We start from the raw sequence: 10,295 nt of genomic DNA, 5'->3' as shown, positions 1-10,295 counted from the left end.
GGACGGTCAAAGTGAGCACCCATTGAGATGGGGAAGTCAACCTTATAAGAGGAAATGTTTCTGTCCAGGGACAGTGGACAAATGTTCTGGAACCCTGCAAGAAGAGAGTAGTCGGAGACTGGATGACCAACAGGCTGAAAGCTTGAATAAAGCCAATCGAAACGTTTTTAAACTTCAGATGACTACTCCACATTTAATCAAAATGCAGACAAACAAATTGGAGTGACACAAGGTTTTTGTTCCATAATGAAGTCCACTTTGCACTTCCCATGCCAATTAGTCAGGGCCCTCACTCTGTGCAGCTTGTAAACATTCAAATGGTAAGAATAACTCCATACTGGTCTGCACGCCTCCACTTTAACCATGCCTATGTACACCTATGGGGTTATGTAATACTGTAGGTCCTCAGATGATCTTACCATCGGGATTTCAGCAAGTTTGTGCAAATTGAAAGCAAAAAATAACCTTTATATCTTGCCACTTAAACATGGAGGTCTATTTACTAAGACTTGGCTGGAGCTAAAGTTCAAGCCAGTCAGCTCCTAACTGCCATGAAACAGGCTGTGTTTTAAAAAAATGACAGTTATGACTCGAGTTGGTTGGCTTGTATTTTTATCTCTGTACACTCTATCTCCATCTAAGGCTTAGTAAATAGACAGGTTCCGTAACCCTCAGTAGACCCTTGTAAAAGTTGGAGGTTGCTTTGTTGTTAACATGCTAATGCTCTATATCAGGCATGTCCAACGTTGGCCCTCCAGATGTTTTGAAACTACACATCCCAGCATGCTTTGCAATAGCTTTAGCATTCTCTAATAGCAAAACTGTGGCAAAGCATGCTGGGATGTGTAGTTTCACAACATCTAGAGGTCCAACGTTGGACATGCCTGCTCTATATGGTTGATATAAATCAATTTTTCTCAGCTGCAGTCCTCAAATGCCACCAACAGAACATGTTTTCTGGATTTATTTAATCATGCACAGGTGAGTTCATATATCTAGCTGAATTATTATTTCTACCTTCTGTTTCCATGGATGGAAATCCTGAAAAAATGACCTACTGATGGTAGGCAACTTGAGGACTGGAACTGAGAACCACTGTTCTAGATTGTTAGGGGAGAATTTACTAAGACAGGAGTTCGCATGAGATGTTGCTATGGGCAACATACCAGAATCGACTTCTTATTTATTTAGCACCTTCTAGAAGATAATAGATGGTATCTGACTGGTTGCCCATGGCAACATCCCTTGTGAAATAGAACTAGTATCTTAGTACATTTTTAATGTTCTGATATTTTTTTAAACTTGTACTGTACATCTCTTTTTACAGTTTTTTTTTGTAATGACAATTAAATGTGTGTACAGATTTAGAAATGATTATGGCACAACAAACAAACAAAAATATTTATGTCTGGAGTCAAAAATTCCTGGTTAGAGACTGTTCTAAGTCGGGCGATGGAGAACCACCTGGTGATCTGCAAAGGTGAGGAGCAGTACAGACAACGCTGAGTTAGAGACGAGGGTTTCAATGGGCAATGACCAATCACGCGCACAGAGCAATTTGTGCGTTTGACGATTTTGCATTCATAATGGATTGCCAGTGCGTACCATCCCCTGGTTCACTGGTTCCTCTTACACCATCACCTGATTTATTTCGGTATACTGTCACTAGGTCGGCAAGGGGAAGGTTGACAGTCATTAGGTCGACCACTGAAGGGCGACATGACTGAAGGTCGACATGTGGTTAGGTCAACAGGGTCATTAGGTCGACACAAGCATTAGGTCGACATAGGGAAGGTTGATTAATTTTTTAGACGACAATGTGCCGACATGTGCCAACAGGTGGTATTTCATGCCCTACAATCCACTAGGGCATGGAGGGAGAATAAAAAAGCCATGTGAGGGGATGCGGTGCACTTTTTTTAATGTCCATGTTGACTGTGCCGACATTCGGGTAAAAAAAAAAAGTGAAAACCCCCATGTTGACCTTCCCCATGTCTTCCTAATGACCCTGTCGACCTAACCCCATGTCGTCCTTCAGTCATGTCCACCTTCAGTGGTCAACCTAATGACGTTTGACCTTGCTATTGTCTGTCCTATGATCCATACCCTTTATTTGATACCTCAAGTCGGCATTTATTTAATACCTCAGGTCGGCATTTATTTGAATGAATGAATGGATGATGCTGAATGTGACAGCGCAGGGCCTGTAAGAATATCCAGCAGTAGGGAAGACAGGATTGTGCTTTGTATGACGCAACGTTGTATGACAAACATTTAGTTTAGATGATTAACACACACAACACATACATGTGGGAAGTGACTATTCACAGATGAATTCACCACAAGCCCAGATTATACGCAGCGGTGCACACCCAGAGCAGGCCAACCTGTTTCTTGGTATTTTCCTGGAGATCGTGCCAAAACAGAATGGTGCCGCAGCCTGTGGGGACATAGGACCTTATTCCAGTGTGATTTTTACGCCCCGCCCTCGCTCGCCGAGTTCCCCACAGGGCGGTGAATTGATGTTTTGCATAAACATCCATTCGCAGCCTTGCGTGCGGGGACCAAATCATTCGATGGTCACCAACCATCGAATGATTTGGAGTGTACACGCAGAACTAAGACACTCTCAGGTACCTACGTTTTGCATGTCACTGTAGGAGCATAGGGGGGGCAGCTCACATACGGTGATGTCAGCTGGAATACAAAGTAGAGGTAGTGATGGACCATTCCAACAAGACCCAATTGTTATGGGCTGCTGGATGAGGCTCCGACAGGGGGATCCTGACATACAGGTGCTATTCTTCCTTGTGGGGGCCATGACCCCCATAGAGGGAGAATAGAGCCTGTGGCGAGCCCGCAAGGGGCTTATTTGCGCTCGCCCCCCTGTCGGAGCACCGGCAGTCGGGAACCCCACTGTCGGAGGTGCATACCACACCCATGTTATGTGCGGCCAACTTGTAATGGGATAGAGTAACCAAATTCTTCATTCTCCATCACTAGCAGTTCCTGGGCCCCTAGCTATGATGTGTAGGGGCCCGACCACACATCAGTTGCAATAAAGAAAAGTTTACATTTATTATAATAGGTTTTTGGTTAACATCACGGTGGTCAGGATGCTGGCGGTCATTATTACCGACGCTGGGATGCCAACTGCCTTCACAACACAGATGTCAGAAGTCCAAATAGATCAGGATCCTGATGCCGGAATACCGACAGTCGGATCCCGAATATATAACATCAAAAAAGCATATAATAGAGGCTTATCATATTATTATTATTATTATTATTATATACCGTTCAAGATAAATTACTTAAGGGGTTCATAATATTTTTTTTATTGACACTAGGACTGGCAATTAAGGGGGCAGATCCACAAATGCATTTCACTGAGGTCATCGTCTCAAGCACAGTACCCACTCGATTCTTTTAAACGTTAGTATAATTAACCAGGACTGTCTGATGCACATTCCATGTAAGTTCAGAGTTAATCAGTTCCTGTTGCGTTGCTTCAGCTTCTCCAAGCGTGTGCCTGCCCGCATTCCTGACCACACTGCTAATCACATCGCCTGTGTGTCCTGCCACTCATAACCTACAGACTGGACAACCTATACATGTAATACCATCCATCACCAGCAGGGTGTCAACATTCACCAGAGTGCACAGTTACTTCACGAGCAGAGCCCAGTCCTGAACACCTGATTACAAGGTCCTTCAGCAAGTTACTGCTTGCATTGCAAGGCAGGACATCAGTTACTCTGAGCAGGATGCAGTCGATTGACAGCAAATAAGTCAACCACTATTGGCCGACAGGCAAAAGGTCGACACATGTTGACATGCATTAGGTCCACATGGTCGAAAGGTTGACATGAAAAAAGTTGACATGAGCTTTCAAAAAGTTGTATTTCTTCCATACTTTACTATCCAAGTGGGCATAGAGGAAGATTGCCATAGTGTGCAGAGAGTGGGACACTTATATGTGTCCATGTCGACGTATGTCGTCATAGGCCCTTATTGTTACATGTGTCCTCAGCAATCCTTTTTGGGCATATTGCACATCTTAGATGGCTCCTGACATATTAGCAAGGCTGAAATGGACAAAACATGTGCACTGCAGGTGGGGCAGATGTAACGTGCAGAGAGAGTTACATTAGGGTGGGGTGTGTTGAAACTGACGTCTAAATTGCAGTGTAAAAATAACGCAGCCAGTATTTACCCTGCACAGAAACAAAATAACTCACCCAAATCTATCTCTCTCTGCACGTGTTACATCTGCCCCACCTGCAGTGCACATGGCTTTGCCCATTTTGAGAACAAATTTGTACTGCGAACAGAATAAGGGCCATAGACGCCGAAAACCATAAAACCCCATGTCGGCCTTTTGGCCATGTCGACATATATAATATGTGAAAATTTAATATTTCCTGGTTAGTTCATCATCACTTTGTACAAGTATGTGACACACCTTCCCTGATATGGGCAATAAACATGTATAACGCCTGCAATCTATTTGTCTTATGCAATAAACAAGTCACAACCTGTTTTTTTTTCCTTCACACCTGTTAAGATTTGGGCTGGCAGACTGCTGCTGCTATGTCACAGTACAGTACCGCTGACGGATCCGATTGTGGAATAAATAATTGTGCAAGTTACAATAACGGAAGTGATGACACAGATCACCCTGACAGGTCCTGTGCTTAGCGCAAGAGAGGAATTTCTGCCGATTGGCAAATTACATTGTTGCATAGACCAAATATAATTTTCCTGTCTAACAAGTAAAATGTGTTACTCATTGCAGTCACATTGGGCCTAATTCAGACCTGATTGCTGGGCTGCTAGAGTGAAGTCCCGCACCATACAAGCCTTCGAATTGATAAGCACGGTATGCGAAAAAGTTGCAGATAGGCGATTAGCACTAGTCCATTCGCAGGCCGGTCACCATAGAATGATTTGCCCACTGGGCGCAGGCTGTGCATTGCCCACAAGAGAAAGGATAGGTAACTTAGTTACCTGTAGGAGGCGCAGAAGTGTAAGTGGCTTTGTCAGGCTGCAGCACAATGGTGGGGAGTGTCAATCGCCAAAATAGATATAGAAAAGAAAAAGGGAGTAGACTGCGCTAGTTTCCAATATTTTGCAAATTGAATACTTAGATGTATCAAGTACCACTAAAATGGTTTTTAATCTTTAAAAATTAAAAAATTATCTCTTATATATTTGGCTACATCTGTCACTCAAAGTGTGTCTGACTCTCTAATGCTGGGTGGAGCCTCTGACTCACAGCAAAGACACAGCTACTCACCAGGCACACCAGGTGAGCGCCCGTCGCCGCCCCCCTCCCGTGATTCACGGCACACCCCCCCCCCCACGACCCCCCTCCAGCGATTCGTGGCACCCCCCGCGACCCCCCCTCCCGCAATTCGCGGCAAAACCACCTCTGCCCCCCCTCCCGCGATTCGCGGCACCCCCCGCGACCCCCCTCTCGCGATTCACGGGGCCCCTCCCACGATTCGTGTGCTCCCCCTGCCCCTGCGAACCCCCCCTACCGCAATTCGTGGCACCCCCCCCCCACGATTTGCGGCAACCCCAGCCCCCACGACCTTCCCTCCGGCAATTCAGGGTACCCCACTCCCCCGTGACCCCCCTCCTCCTGCAATTCGCGGCAGCCCACCCCCGCGTCCCCCCCTTCCGCGATTCGATGCAACCCCCCGTACCCATCCCCCCCTGCACCCCCCCTCCCGTGATTCGCGGCAAACCCCCCGGCCCGACGACCCCCCCTCCCGTGATTCGCTGCAACCCCCACGCTCCCCCTCCCGCAATTCGCGGCACCCACCCCCGCGACCCCCCCTCCCGCAATTCACGGCATCCACTAACGACACCCCTCACCTCCTACCCCCCCCCGCGCGCGATTCACAGCAACCCCAGGATTAAATGGCACATGCAAAACACTGACATGGCTATGGTCGACAATGAAAAAGGTTGTCATGAGTTTTTGAAGATTTATTTTTCTTTTTTTTGAATGTTTTCATATTCATTCTCATGTGTCGACATGGACACCAATGAAGTGCCACACTTATGTTAACATTTACATGTGTTGACCTTTCTGTGTTGATTTTTTTCTTGTAGCAATTTTTTTCCAGTGACAACTATGTGCACGTCAACCTAGACATCATCAACCAATTCTTTGTATAATATATAACACCTGTTCTGTTTTACTGTAGGTGTTTTAAGTCAGATCTTTTACTGCTACTATTACTGTTTATGTAAATGCATACTGAATGACAGCAACATCCTACCATTCTTCTACAAGAATATATAACCAACTAGGTGATTCATCGCGCCCTGTGCCCCCCCCTCCTGCAATTTGTGGAGCCCCGCGCACCCCCCCTCCCGCGATTCACGCCCCCTCCCACAATTCACGTCACCCCCCCGCGCACCCCCCCCCTCCCGCAATTCGCAACCCCCCCTTGAGCAATTCGCGCCTCCTCCCACGCTTTGCGGACCCTCTCCCGCGATTCGCGGACACCTGCGCCCCCTCCCTCCCTTGATTCACGGCACCCCCGCGCCCCTCCCGCAATTCACGGCACTCCTAAGCCCCTCTTTAGTCCCCTGTATACTCACACACCCCTATCGCTACCCAGCTTCCTGCTCTCCTGAACCGTAACTTCCACCACTGGGGTGTCGCTGACGCTGTTATGCACACATGCCCCTATCATGCCTCATAGCCCAGCCTCCTGCTCTCATGCACCCTAACTCCCACCCAGTAGGAGGAGACACTGACTCAGGGCCACCATCCTGTAATCCTGTACTGCCACGCTTGACCCTCACCCACTGGCAGAAGCTGCACAGTATCTCCCACCCTCCTCTTTAGTCCCCTTTATGCCCACACACCCCTATCACTACCCAGCCTCCTGTTTTCCTGTGTCGTGACCTCTGCCAGTGGGGAGCCGCTGACTCAAAAACACCCTACTATACTATTGCACACACACACACACACCTAAACAACATGTACACACAGCCCCCCCCCCCCCCCCACACCAGCAAATGTCACTGTACCATCCACACTATCAATGTACATCTTACTCTGTAACTGCTTTTTAAGGCGCCTAATGAATTATGTTGTTGTTAACCTGTACTATTACTTAACTCTTATGCCTAGAAATAAAGTGACACAAACACCTTATCTAAAAATAACGACACGGACACCAACTGCGTAAGGTTAAAAAGGTCATGGTTGTTTATTTAAGTGGTATGACCCCTATTTGTATAAGGGATGGCAAAGAAAGCGCTTGAGACCAGCCCCAGTCCCGGGTGTTGCCATGGCAGCGACCGTAGCGCCCCAAACTGGCCACACCCCTTCTTGTGGGTACAGCCCGCGCTGTGACGGACATACCGCCCCCTTCTATTGCATGACGTGGACCTTCCATGAAGGATCCAACGCCCCCAGCAGGAGCTGGGGACTCGCCCGCCTTCTTGGCAAAGGGGGTGCAATACCGCACAGAGACCACCTGACACCCCACCTGCTTGCTCTCCAGAACAAATAAGAAAGTGCAGGCGCTTGACTTGTATGTTCCGTAATGTGATTTTTTCTCTCACGTGAAAAATAAACAGAGAAAAAAATGTGTATCAGTGACACAATCTTAAATTTTAACTTATGAGGGTACCCTGCACCCAGGGAAGAAACTCGTACCGAAACTCACTCTGCAGTGAAGTGGGACAGGTGTGTAGCGGTTTCTTTAAAGGTTCACCACAGTGATGAATAAAAATATGTACCAAAATTAGGTGTCAACCTGCTTGCTGGTCGAGAGCGCCTTCTCGCCGATTGTTAACTAAACACTATGGAAATAGAGAACCAAATTTGTTGAGATGGCATCATGCCAGGTAGCACAGAGGAAAAATGGGTAGGGAGGGTGGGGATCCAGACTCAAAGAGGCTCACTTCCTGTCCTTGATCACTGATATACCCTCTCTGGCTAACGCCCCCCTGCTTCCTGATTGGCAGAACTAACTGCCACTCAACTGTATTTCCATAGGGCTTCACACAGATGCTTCTGCTATACTTGCTTGTGGACAACAAATTCACAGGCTCTTAAATTCCCTCCAGCCTATGCGGCCCTCGCTCTATTTAATTAAACAAAACAATACACCCCCCCTTCCACATCATATGCTCTCTATTTAACACATTTCACCTATAACTCAGGGTTGCCGACTTTAAGATTCTCCTCTCCGGGAGAAGCCCGGAGAGGAGAGTTTCAGCAGCCGCTCAGGGGGCGGGGCTTACGAGTGACATCACTAAGCCCCACCCCCATGTTGTTAAAGCAGCAAATTCAGTGATCTCCGTGGAGGGGGCGGGGCTAAAATGACGCGATTGAGCCGTTTTAGCTCCGCCCCCTCCTCTGAGACCTGAGGATTGCGGCATTTTAATGCCGCAATCCGGGGGTCAGCGGGGGTCCCCCCTGAATCCGAGAGGGTTGCCCACCCTTCCGGGGCCCGGGAAATTCCGGGAGGGTCGGCAACCCTGCTATAACTCAAGTTGCAATACAGGCATCTTTCATACAATTCTAACCATATTTCTCACAATACAAACGTTCACAAATTAAGGGGGCGCAGCGCCTTACGACGGTGTGAAGAGCGCCCCTAGGGCGCGATGAATCACCTAGTAAACAATATAAACATAACAACATTACAAGTCAAATATTGGCCATTACATACCTTTAAAACAAGGAAAGGGGGGGGGGGGTGGAGTGGGGAGGAAAAATTCACGTTTCTGACTGAACTGATGAAATAATTATTATAAGTCCATACGGTACCGTATTTTTGGTGGAACAGATGGATTTTTTTGAGATCTGTATATGCAGATTTGATGCAGATTTGGTGTCCTTTTTAATTTTCCTGTCTAACAAGTAAAATGTGTTACTCATTGCAGTCACATTGGGCCTAATTCAGACCTAATTGCTTGGCTGCTAGAGTGAAGTCCCGCACCATACGAGCCTGCGAATTGATGAGCACGGTATGCAAAATTTTTGCAGATAGGCGATTAGCGCTAATCCATTCGTAGGCCGGTCACCATAGAATGATTTTCCCACTGTGCGCAGGCTGTGCATTGCCCAGGACTTTCCCGGCGGCTGCAATAGAAACAGGCTGATTGGGCCGGAGCTGACGTCACATGACTTCCTTTCACATGCCTCTGTTTTCCCTGACACTCCCAGAAAATGACCCTCAAATGCCAGCTTCCTGTCAATCAACTGACACCCAGCAATAAAAAGTTGCATGATTTTATCGCAGGATGGCCCCAAGCATACTTACTACGGGCCGTACACATGCGCATTCTATGGATTAGACCTTCAGTCCCTTAAGTATTGTTTATGAAAAGCTTTTCTGTACTTCATTGTTCCTGTACTGTATTACATTCATTCTATCTGTTAAGCGCCAGGAGTCTTATTGGAGAAATAGCGCTATATAAATACAATTATTATAATTATTGGCCAGCCTGCCAATTCGCAGCTGGACTGGACTGTTAAACCCCCTATGACCATGCAAACTGGCGGTGGCAGTAGGAAATCTAAGCTCGCAGAAGCCGCCAGATACATTTGCAGTAAAATAATGCGCCTGAGTTTTCCTTACAACTTCCTGTAAACTCTCCGCTAACATCTCAAAACGGTCCCTTCCGTCAATCACTTTAGCATGAGATCCTCGCTGCGAGTGAGATTGCAGAAGCGCCTTGGCGCATGCGTAGTGCAATTGCAGCACATCTACAGTTGGCCCATAATCGCTTTGCTGCGTGATCGGTCATTGCAAATAAACATGAATTAGTCCCTTTGCACACAAGCGGTGGTTCAGAGACGCACCCAGAGATTGTCTTAATACAAGTCCCAGCGGTTGGGGCATTGGCATATATTCGCACAGGCGCTGCGTACAAATTCAGTGGGACGGCACAGCGGGTCAGTGGGTAGCATTGATGCCTGTTAATATTGGCATCATGAGTTTGATTCTATATCTATGTGCATGTCGTTGTGTGAATTTCCACAGGTGCTCGGGATTCTTCACGCATTCTAAGGGCCTGATTCCAACACGCTTGCTAAGCAGCGCTCTTTCGGTGCCTAGCGAGCCGGGAAAACGCTACCTGCCCGGGGATTGAATGCCTCCCCCCCCCTTTCGCTGACCGAATGCACGTGCCGGCCTGCCAATGGATGTGTGCGCTTATACATCCACTCACATGCGGGCGCACAGGCAAAAAAATCATTTGATGGTTGCTGACCATCGAAAAAATTTTTCCCCCATTTGCAAATAAGAGTCAGT

Source organism: Crinia signifera, chromosome 19, assembly GCF_055691185.1.
Source record: "Crinia signifera chromosome 19, ASM5569118v1, whole genome shotgun sequence".
Classification (NCBI taxonomy): domain Eukaryota; kingdom Metazoa; phylum Chordata; class Amphibia; order Anura; family Myobatrachidae; genus Crinia; species Crinia signifera.
This window is presented reverse-complemented; position numbering follows the sequence as displayed.